Below are 11,076 nucleotides of genomic sequence, written 5' to 3'. Positions count from 1 at the left end.
TGAAACTCCAAAGGCTGCTTGTCAGTATGAATGATATAATCCAACTCCCATGCCTCTGCGACATTCAGAATGGAAGATATCCCTCTTTGGATTTTGGTTACTAGGGTACTCTATTTGGTTGCTATGGAGTGGCTTGGCAGGTGCGAATCATGAAACTCCAAAGGCTGCTTGTCAGTATGAATGATATAAACCAACTCCCATACCTGTGTGACATTCAGAATGGAAGATATCCCTCTTTGGATTTTGGTTGCTAGGGTAATCTGTTTGGTTGCTATGGAGTTGCTTTGCAGCTGCCAATGATGAAACTGCAAACTGTTCTTGTCAGTATGAATGATATAAACCAACTCCCATGCCTCTGTGACATTCAGAATGGAAGATATGCCTCTTTGTATTTTGGTTGCTAGGGTACTCTGTTGGTTGCTAGGGAGTGGCTTGGCAGCTGCCAATCATGAAACTCCAAAGGCTGCTTGTCAGTATGAATGATATAAACCAACTCCCATCTCTATACGATGTTCTGATACAGAGATATTCGTTTTGCTAAACGGTTGCTAGGGTACTCTGTTTGGTTGCTAGGGAGTGGCTTGGCAGTTGCCAATGATGAAACTGCAAAGGCTTCTTGTCACTATGATTGATATAAACCAACTCTCATTTCTCTGTGACATTCAGAATGGAAGATATCCCTCTTTGGATTTTGGTTGCTAAGGTGCTCGACAATGGTTGCTAGGGAGGGGCTTGGAAGTGTTGAGGTGATTCATGATTGGCTGTTTACTGCCCCGAGTCAAATGAGACCACCCCCATGTTTCTATGACAATTCAGTCTGGAGATATCTCTTTGAACTCTTTCAATGGAAGTCTATATAACTTGTTGCTAAGGGGCTCTAAATGGTTGCTAGGGCGTGGCTTGATAGCTTCACAATGATCCTGAGAGACTGATTGGTCGTCTGAGTAAAATGAGCCCTCCCCCTTGTCTCTATGACACTGTGATCCAGAGCTACGTTCAATACAAAGTCCCTATGCAATTTACCATAGTAGGAAAAGCATGTGTGTTTCACGGGACGTTCCTTCCCCATAGTAAGTCAATGGGGCAACTTTGGGCATCTCCTGCCCCCCAGGGGTGCAACTTTTACCCCATTGTGAGGTATGTTCTTACAGAGCCTGTCAGCCTCTTCAAATGTGGCAAATCACACATTTCTGCGAAATCCTCGCTCAGAGCTACGTGTGGTCAAAGTTCGTCGCAATGTTAAGTCAATGGGACTTTTTTGGGCGCTTTTTCGCCCCTGGGGCGAACACCGCACCCCCGATCGCTTATAAAAGTCATAGCACACCTCTCCTTAATGAGCCGGTCGATTTGACACCTCATTCATGGGTCTGAGACCAACGGTGCGGGGCGAGTTACGCGCCAAACTTTGTCCAGAATAATAATAATAATAACTAGAATGTACATTTCCTGAAGAAAATGTGAAATGGTGCTTGCAGTGGCAAAACTCTCCACTCGGTTGCTAGGGTGTTGTACAGGATTGCATACGAGCCAACAACCATGTCTGTACAATGTTGTGGAGCTGAAATATAGCTTCTATATGTTGCAATATGGTTTATATGTGGCTCTAAATGGTTGCTAGGGTGTACTGGGTGGTTGCTAGGGCGCTGCTAGGCAGTTGCTAGGGTATTCTGGGTGGTTGCTAGGGCGTTGCTAGGGTGTTATGGGTGGTTGCTATGGTGTTAGGCAGTTGCTATGGTATTCTGGGTGGTTGCTAGGGCATTGCTAGGCAGTTGCTATGGTATTCTGGATGGTTGCTAGGGCGTTGCTAGGCAGTTGCTAGGGTGTTATGGGTGGTTGCTAGGGCGTTGCTAGGGTGTTATGGGTGGTTGCTATGGTGTTAGGCAGTTGCTATGGTATTCTGGGTGGTTGCTAGGGCGTTGCTAGGCAGTTGCTATGGTATTCTGGATGGTTGCTAGGGCGTTGTTAGGCAGTTGCTAGGGTGTTATGGGTGGTTGCTAGGGCGTTGCTAGGCAGTTGCTATGGTATTCTGGGTGGTTGCTAGGGCGTTGCTAGGCAGTTGCTAGGGTGTTCTGGGTGGTTGCTAAGCAGTTGCTAGGGTTTTCTTGGTGGTTGCTAGGCAGTTGCTAGGGTGTTCTGGGTGGTTGCTAGGGCGCTGCCAGGCAGTTGCTAGGGTATTCTGGGTGGTTGCTAGGGCGTTATGGGTGGTTGCTATGGTGTTGCTATGGTATTCTGGGTGGTTGCTAGGGTGTTGCTAGGCAGTTGCTAGGGTATTCTGGGTGGTTGCTAGGGCGTTGCTAGGCAGTTGCTAGGGTGTTCTGGGTGGTTGCTAGGCGGTTGCTAGGCAGTTGCTATGGTGTTCTGGGTGGTTGCTAGGCGGTTGCTAGGGTATTCTGGGTGGTTGCTAGGGTGCTCTGGGTGGTTGCTAGGGTGTTGCTAGGCAGTTGCTAGGGTATTCTGGGTGGTTGCTAGGGCGCTGCTAGGGTATTCTGGGTGGTTGCTAGGGTGTTGCTAGGCAGTTGCTAGGGTGTTCTGGGTGGTTGCTAGGCGGTTGCTAGGGTATTCTGGGTGGTTGCTAGGGTGCTCTGGGTGGTTGCTAGGGTGTTGCTAGGCAGTTGCTAGGGTATTCTGGGTGGTTGCTAGGGTGTTGCTAGACAGTTGCTAGGGTATTCTGGGTGGTTGCTAGGGTGTTGCTAGGCAGTTGCTAGGGTGTTTTGGGTGGTTGCTAGGGTGTTGCTAGGCGGCTGCTAGGATGTTCTGGATGGTTGCTAGGGTGTTGCTAGGCAGTTTCTATGGTATTCTGGGTGGTTGCTAGGGTGTTGCTAGGCGGTTGCTAGGGTGTTCTGGGTGGTTGATAGGGCGTTGCTAGGCAGTTGCTATGGTGTTGCTAGGCGGTTGCTAGGGTATTCTGGGTGGTTTCTAGGGCGTTGCTAGGCAGTTGCTAGGGTGTTCTGGGTCGTTGCTATGGTGTTGCTAGGCGGTTGCTAGGGTATTCTGGGTGGTTGCTAGGGCGTTGCTAGGCAGTTGCTAGGGTGTTCTGGGTGGTTGCTATGGTGTTGCTAGGGTATTCTGGGTGGTTGCTAGGGCGTTGCTAGGCAGTTGCTAGGGTGTTCTGGGTGGTTGCTATGGTGTTGCTAGGGTATTCTGGGTGGTTGCTAGGGCGTTGCTAGGCAGTTGCTAGGGTGTTCTGGGTGGTTGCTATGGTGTTTTAGGCAGTTGCTATGGTGTTCTGGGTGGTTGCTAGGTAGTTGCTAGGGTATTCTTGGTGGTTGCTAGGCAGTTGCTAGGGTATTCTTGGTGGTTGCTAGGGCGTTGCTAGGTGGTTGCTAGGGTGTTCTGGGTGGTTGCTATGGTGTTGCTAGACAGTTGCTATCGTATTCTGGGTGGATGCTAGGGCGTTGCTAGGCAGTTGCTAGAGTGTTCTGGGTGGTTACTAGGCAGTTGCTAGGTGTTCTGGGTGGTTGCTAGGCAGTTGCTAGGGTGTTCTGGGTGGTTGCGAGTGCCTTATGTACGGCACTCGGCCTGCGGCCTCGTGCCTATGGCCGAATAGGCACAAGCATGGAGTGATTTCGGAAGGCTACGAGTGTGATATTGCTTTAAAAAATGTAAAAAAAAATTTTTTTTTTTTTTTTTTGGTATAGGGTGGTTGCTAGGGAGCTCTTAGTGGTTGCTAGGGTGCTGAAACTGGTTGCTAGGGTGTGGCTATGAAGAATTTAGGCCATTACTTATTGGCTGCTTGATAATATAAATCCTCTGAGGGAGAGAGAGAGGGAGAGATGCAGGGGTGTCAGGCCCTTTGGAATCTGTGTGTGTGAAAACGGCAGTTGGGATTCAAATATTTTTAGAACTCCCAATGTAAAGTCAATGGGACTTTTTTGGCCGCTTTTTCGCCCGCTGTGCGAACATCGTACACCCGATCGCTTAGAAAAGTCATAGCACACCTCTCCTTAATGAGCAGGTCGATTTGACACCTCACTCAGAGGTCTGAGACAAACGGTGCGGGGCGAGTTTCGCGCCAAACTTTGTCCAGAATAATAATAAGAATAAGAATAATAACTAGAATGTACATTTCCTGAAGAAAATGTGAAATGGTGCTTGCAGTGGCAAAACTCTCCATTCGGTTGCTAGGGTGTTGTACATGATTGCATGCGAGCCAACAACCACGTCTGTACGATGTTGTGGAGCTGAAATATAGCTTCTATATGTTGCAATATGGTTTATATGTGGCTCTAAACAGTTGCTAGGGCGTTGCTAGGGTATTCTGGGTGGTTGCTATGGTGTTGCTAGGCAGTTGCTAGGGTGTTCTGGGTGGTTGCTATGGTGTTGCTAGGCGGTTGCTAGGGTATACTGGGTGGTTGCTAGGCGGTTGCTAGGGTATTCTTGGTGGTTGCTATGGTGTTGCTAGGCGGTTGCTAGGGTATTCTGGGTGGTTGCTAGGCGGTTGCTAGGGTATTCTTGGTGGTTGCTAGGGCGTTGCTAGGTGGTTGCTAGGCTGTTCTGGGTGGTTGCTATGGTGTTGCTAGGGTATTCTGGGTGGTTGCTATGGTGTTGCTAGGCGGTTGCTAGGGTATTCTGGGTGGTTGCTAGGCAGTTGCTAGGGTGTTCTGGGTGGTTGCTATGGTGTTGCTAGGCGGTTGCTAGGGTATTCTGGGTGGTTGCTAGGCGGTTGCTGGGGTATTCTGGGTGGTTGCTATGGTGTTCTGGGTGGTTTCTATGGTGTTGTTAGGTGGTTGCTAGGGTATTCTGGTTGGTTGCTAGGGCGTTGCTAGGCGGTTGCTAGGGTATTCTGGGTGGTTGCTAGGGCGTTGCTAGGCAGTTGCTAGGGTATTCTGGGTGGTTGCTATGGTGTTGCTAGGTGGTTGCTAGGGTATTCTGGGTGGTTGCTATGGTGTTGCTAGGCGGTTGCTAGGGTATTCTGGGTGGTTGCTAGGGCGTTGCTAGGGTATTCTTGGTGGTTGCTAGGGTGTTCTGGGTGGTTGCTATGGTGTTGCTAGGCAGTTGCTATGGTATTTTGGGTGGATGCTAGGGCGTTGCTAGGCAGTTGCTAGGGTGTTCTGGGTGGTTGCTAGGCAGTTGCTAGGTGTTCTGGGGGGTTGCTAGACAGTTGCTAGGGTGTTCTGGGTGGTTGCTACGGTGTTTTTGGTGGTTACTAGAGCATTTCTAGACATTGCTAGGGTGTTCAGGATGGTTGCTAAGGTATTTTTTTAGTTGCTATGGTGTTACTAGGTGGTTGGTAGTTGTCAAAGATGGTTACTATGGAGTTTTTATAGAGTTATTAAAATCTTTAATAACGAGTGCCTTGAGTACGGCACTCGGCCTGCGGCCTCGTGCCTATGGCCGAATAGGCACAAGCATGGAGCAATATCGCAAGGCCACGAGTGTAATATTGCGTTAAAAAATACCAAAAAATGTAAAAAACATTTTTTTTTGGTTTAGGGTGGTTGCTAGGGAGCTCTTAGTGGTTGCTAGGGTGCTGAAACTGGTTGCTAGGGCGTGGCTATGAAGATTTTAGGCCATTACTTATTGGCTGCTTGATAATATAAATCCTCTGAGGGAGAGAGAGAGGGAGAGACGCAGGGCTGTCAGGCCCTTTGGAGTCTGTGTGTGTGAAAACGGCAGTTGGGATTCAAATATTTTTAGAACTCCCAATGTAAAGTCAATGGGACTTTTTTGGCCGCTCTTTCGTCCGCTGTGCGAACATCGTACACCCGATCGCTTAGAAAAGTCATTGCACACCTCTCCTCAATGAGCTGGTCGATTTGACACCTCACTCATGGGTCTGTGACAAACGGTGCGGGGCGCATTACGCGCCAAACTTTGTCCAGAATAATAATAATAATAACTAGAATGTACATTTCCTGAAGAAAATGTGAAATGGTGCTTGCAGTGGCAAAACTCTCCACTCGGTTGCTAGGGTGTTGTACAGGATTGCATACAAGCCAACAACCATGTCTGTACAATGTTGTGGAGCTGAAATATAGCTTCTATATGTTGCAATATGGTTTATATGTGGCTCTAAATGGTTGCTAGGGTGTACTGGGTGGTTGCTAGGGCGCTGCTAGGCAGTTGCTAGGGTATTCTGGGTGGTTGCTAGGGCGTTGCTAGGGTGTTATGGGTGGTTGCTATGGTGTTAGGCAGTTGCTATGGTATTCTGGGTGGTTGCTAGGGCGTTGCTATGGTATTCTGGATGGTTGCTAGGGCGTTGCTAGGCAGTTGCTAGGGTGTTATGGATGGTTGCTAGGGTGTTGCTAGGCAGTTTCTATGGTATTCTGGGTGGTTGCTAGGGTGTTGCTAGGCGGTTGCTAGGGTGTTCTGGGTGGTTGATAGGGCGTTGCTAGGCAGTTGCTATGGTGTTGCTAGGCGGTTGCTAGGGTATTCTGGGTGGTTTCTAGTGCGTTGCTAGGCAGTTGCTAGGGTGTTCTGGGTCGTTGCTATGGTGTTGCTAGGCGGTTGCTAGGGTATTCTGGGTGGTTGCTAGGGCGTTGCTAGGCAGTTGCTAGGGTGTTCTGGGTGGTTGCTATGGTGTTGCTAGGGTATTCTGGGTGGTTGCTAGGGCGTTGCTAGGCAGTTGCTAGGGTGTTCTGGGTGGTTGCTATGGTGTTGCTAGGGTATTCTAGGTGGTTGCTAGGGCGTTGCTAGGCAGTTGCTAGGGTGTTCTGGGTGGTTGCTATGGTGTTTTAGGCAGTTGCTATGGTGTTCTGGGTGGTTGCTAGGTAGTTGCTAGGGTATTCTTGGTGGTTGCTAGGCAGTTGCTAGGGTATTCTTGGTGGTTGCTAGGGCGTTGCTAGGTGGTTGCTAGGGTGTTCTGGGTGGTTGCTATGGTGTTGCTAGACAGTTGCTATCGTATTCTGGGTGGATGCTAGGGCGTTGCTAGGCAGTTGCTAGAGTGTTCTGGGTGGTTACTAGGCAGTTGCTAGGTGTTCTGGGTGGTTGCTAGGCAGTTGCTAGGGTGTTCTGGGTGGTTGCGAGTGCCTTATGTACGGCACTCGGCCTGCGGCCTCGTGCCTATGGCCGAATAGGCACAAGCATGGAGTGATTTCGGAAGGCTACGAGTGTGATATTGCTTTAAAAAATGTAAAAAAAAAAAAATTTTTTTTTTTTTTTGGTATAGGGTGGTTGCTAGGGAGCTCTTAGTGGTTGCTAGGGTGCTGAAACTGGTTGCTAGGGTGTGGCTATGAAGAATTTAGGCCATTACTTATTGGCTGCTTGATAATATAAATCCTCTGAGGGAGAGAGAGAGGGAGAGATGCAGGGGTGTCAGGCCCTTTGGAATCTGTGTGTGTGAAAACGGCAGTTGGGATTCAAATATTTTTAGAACTCCCAATGTAAAGTCAATGGGACTTTTTTGGCCGCTTTTTCGCCCGCTGTGCGAACATCGTACACCCGATCGCTTAGAAAAGTCATAGCACACCTCTCCTTAATGAGCCGGTCGATTTGACACCTCACTCAGAGGTCTGAGACAAACGGTGCGGGGCGAGTTTCGCGCCAAACTTTGTCCAGAATAATAATAAGAATAAGAATAATAACTAGAATGTACATTTCCTGAAGAAAATGTGAAATGGTGCTTGCAGTGGCAAAACTCGCCACTCGGTTGCTAGAGTGTGGTACATGATTGCATACGAGCCAACAAACATGTCTGTACGATGTTCTGCTGCTGAGATATGGCTTATTTGTGTTGTTCAGGTGGTTGCTAGGGTGTTCTGGGTGGTTGCTAGGCAGTTGCTAGGGTATTCTGGGTGGTTGCTAGGGTGTTGCTAGGCAGTTGCTAGGGTATTCTGGGTGGTTGCTAGGCGGTTGCTAGGGTGTTCTGGGTGGTTGCTAGGGCGTTGCTAGGGTGTTCTGGGTGGTTGCTATGGTGTTGCTAGGCGGTTGCTAGGGTATTCTAGGTGGTTGCTAGGGCGTTGCTAGGCAGTTGCTAGGGTGTTCTGGTGGTTGCTAGGCGGTTGCTAGGGTATTCTGGGTGGTTGCTAGGGTGTTGCTAGGCAGTTGCTAGGGTGTTCTGGGTGGTTGCTAGGGCGTTGCTAGGCAGTTGCTAGGGTATTCTGGGTGGTTGCTAGGGCGTTGCTAGGCAGTTGCTAGGGTGTGCTGGGTGGTTGCTAGGGTATTCTGGGTGGTTGCTAGGGCGTTGCTAGGCAGTTGCTAGGGTATTCTGGGTGGTTGCTAGGCGGTTGCTAGGGTATTCTTGGTGGTTGCTAGGGCGTTACTAGGCAGTTGCTAGGGTGTTCTGGGTGGTTGCTATGGTGTTGCTAGGCGGTTGCTATGGTGTTGCTAGGCGGTTGCTAGGGTATTCTGGGTGGTTGCTAGGGCGTTGCTAGGCAGTTGCTAGGGTGTTCTGGGTGGTTGCTATGGTGTTGCTAGGGTATTCTGGGTGGTTGCTAGGGTGTTGCTAGGCAGTTGCTAGGGTATTCTGGGTGGTTGCTAGGCGGTTGCTAGGGTGTTCTGGGTGGTTGCTAGGGCGTTGCTAGGGTGTTCTGGGTGGTTGCTATGGTGTTGCTAGGCGGTTGCTAGGGTATTCTAGGTGGTTGCTAGGGCGTTGCTAGGCAGTTGCTAGGGTGTTCTGGTGGTTGCTAGGCGGTTGCTAGGGTGTTCTGGGTGGTTGCTAGGGTGTTGCTAGGCAGTTGCTAGGGTGTTCTGGGTGGTTGCTAGGGCGTTGCTAGGCAGTTGCTAGGGTATTCTGGGTGGTTGCTAGGGCGTTGCTAGGCAGTTGCTAGGGTGTGCTGGGTGGTTGCTAGGGTATTCTGGGTGGTTGCTAGGGCGTTGCTAGGCAGTTGCTAGGGTATTCTGGGTGGTTGCTAGGCGGTTGCTAGGGTATTCTTGGTGGTTGCTAGGGCGTTACTAGGCAGTTGCTAGGGTGTTCTGGGTGGTTGCTATGGTGTTGCTAGGCGGTTGCTATGGTGTTGCTAGGCGGTTGCTAGGGTATTCTGGGTGGTTGCTAGGGCGTTGCTAGGCAGTTGCTAGGGTGTTCTGGGTGGTTGCTAGGCGGTTGCTAGGGTATTCTGGGTGGTTGCTAGGGCGTTGCTAGGCAGTTTCTAGGGTGTTATGGGTGGTTGCTAGGCGGTTGCTAGGGTGTTCTGGGTGGTTGCTAGGCAGTTGCTAGGCCGTTGCTAGGTGGTTGCTAGGGTGTTCTGGGTGGTTGCTATGGTGTTGCTAGGCGGTTGCTAGGGTATTCTGGGTGGTTGCTATGGCGTTGCTAGGCAGTTGCTAGGGTGTTCAGTGTGGTTGCTATGGTGTTGCTAGGTGGTTGGTAGGGTATTTTGGGTGGTTGCTAGGCAGTTGCTAGGGTGTTCAGGGCGGTTGCTAAGGTGTTACTAAGTTGTTGGTAGTTGTCACAGATGATTACTATTGGAGTTCTTAGCATTTTCTTGGCATGATTTAGCACTTACCTAATCGCTATTAGCATGTAGCTATTCACAGCTAGCATGTGTAACATGTTGGAATTCCTCTTTGCTAGCATGAGTCAAAAGAGCCAACCCCCATCTCTATACGATGTTCTGATGCAGAGAAATAGGTCTTGCAAAATGGTTGCTAGGGTACTCTTTTTGGTTGCTAGGGAGTGGCTTGGCAGCTGCCAATCATGAAACTCCATAGGCTGCTTGTCAGTGTGAATGATATAAACCAACTCCCATTCCTCTGTGACATTCAGAATGAAAGATATCCTCTATGGATTTTGGTTGCTAAGGTGCTCGACAATGGTTGCTATGGCGGGGCTAGCAAGTGTTGTGGTGTCTCATGAATGGCTGTGTGCTGCCCTGAGTCAAACTTGTCTTAACCCCATCTCTTTATGATGTTCTGATGCAGAGATATAGGTCTTGCAAAATGGTTGCTAGGGTGCTCTGTTTGGTTGCTAGGGAGTGGCTTGGCAGCTGCCAATCATAAAACTCCAAAGGCTGCTTGTCAGTATGAATGATTTAAACCAACTCCCATGCCTCTGTGGCATTTAGAATGGAAGATATCCCTCTATGGTTTTGGTTGCTAAGCTGCTCGACAATGGTTGCTAGGGAGGGGATAGGAAGTGTTGAGGTGATTCATGATTGGCTGTTTGCTGCCCCGAGTCAAATGAGACCACCCCCATGTTTCTATGACAATTCAGTCCAGAGATATCCCTGTGATCTCTTTCAATGGAAGTCTATGGGACTTGTTGCTAAGGTGCTCTAAATGGTTGCTAGGGCGTGGCTTGATAGCTTCACAATGATCCTTAGAGACTGACTGGTCGTCTGAGTAAAATGAGCCCGCCCCCTTGTCTTTCTGACACTGTGATCCAGAGCTACGTTCAATACAAAATCCCAATGCAATGTGTAGGACGGCCCATTTCATGGGCCGTCCTACACCATTGTAAGTCAATGGGAAACTTTGGGACGCTCCTGCCCCCCAGGGGTGCAACTTTTACCCCATTGTGAGGTATGTTCTTACAGAGCCTGTCAGCCTCTTCAAATGTGGCAAATCACACTTTTCTCCGAAATCCTCGCTCCGAGCTACGAGTGCTCAAAGTTCGTCCCAATGTTAAGTCATTGGGACTTTTTGGGACGCTTTTTCACCCCTGGGGCGAACACCGCCCCCCCGATCGCTTATAAAAGTCATAGCACACCTCTCCTCAATGAGCCGGTCGATTTGACACCTCACTCAGGGGTCTGTGACAAACGGTGCGGGGCGAGTTACGCGCCAAACTTTTGTCCGGAATAATAAGAAGTAGAAGAATAATAATAAGTATGCAAGAGAACACTAATGATGCCTTGCTTTCAGCAAGCACCATTAATAATAAGTATGCAAGAGAACACTAATGATGCCTTGCTTTCAGCAAGCACCATTAATAATAATAAGTATGCAAGAGAACACTAATGATGCCTTGCTTTCAGCAAGCACCATTAATAATAAGTATGCAAGAGAACACTAATGATGCCTTGCTTTCAGCAAGCACCATTAATAAGAATAATAAGTATGAGCAATAACAATAGTGATGCCTTGCTTTCAGCAAGCACCACTAATAAGTATGAGCAATAACAATAGTGATGCCTTGCTTTCAGCAAGCACCACTAATAATAAGTATGAGCAATAACAATAGTGATGCCTTGCTTTCAGCAA

Source organism: Squalius cephalus (genome assembly GCF_949319135.1).
Source record: "Squalius cephalus genome assembly, chromosome: 6".
Taxonomy (NCBI): Eukaryota; Metazoa; Chordata; class Actinopteri; order Cypriniformes; family Leuciscidae; genus Squalius; species Squalius cephalus.
The sequence above is the reverse complement of the archived record's forward strand: the minus strand, read 5'-3'. Positions refer to the sequence as shown.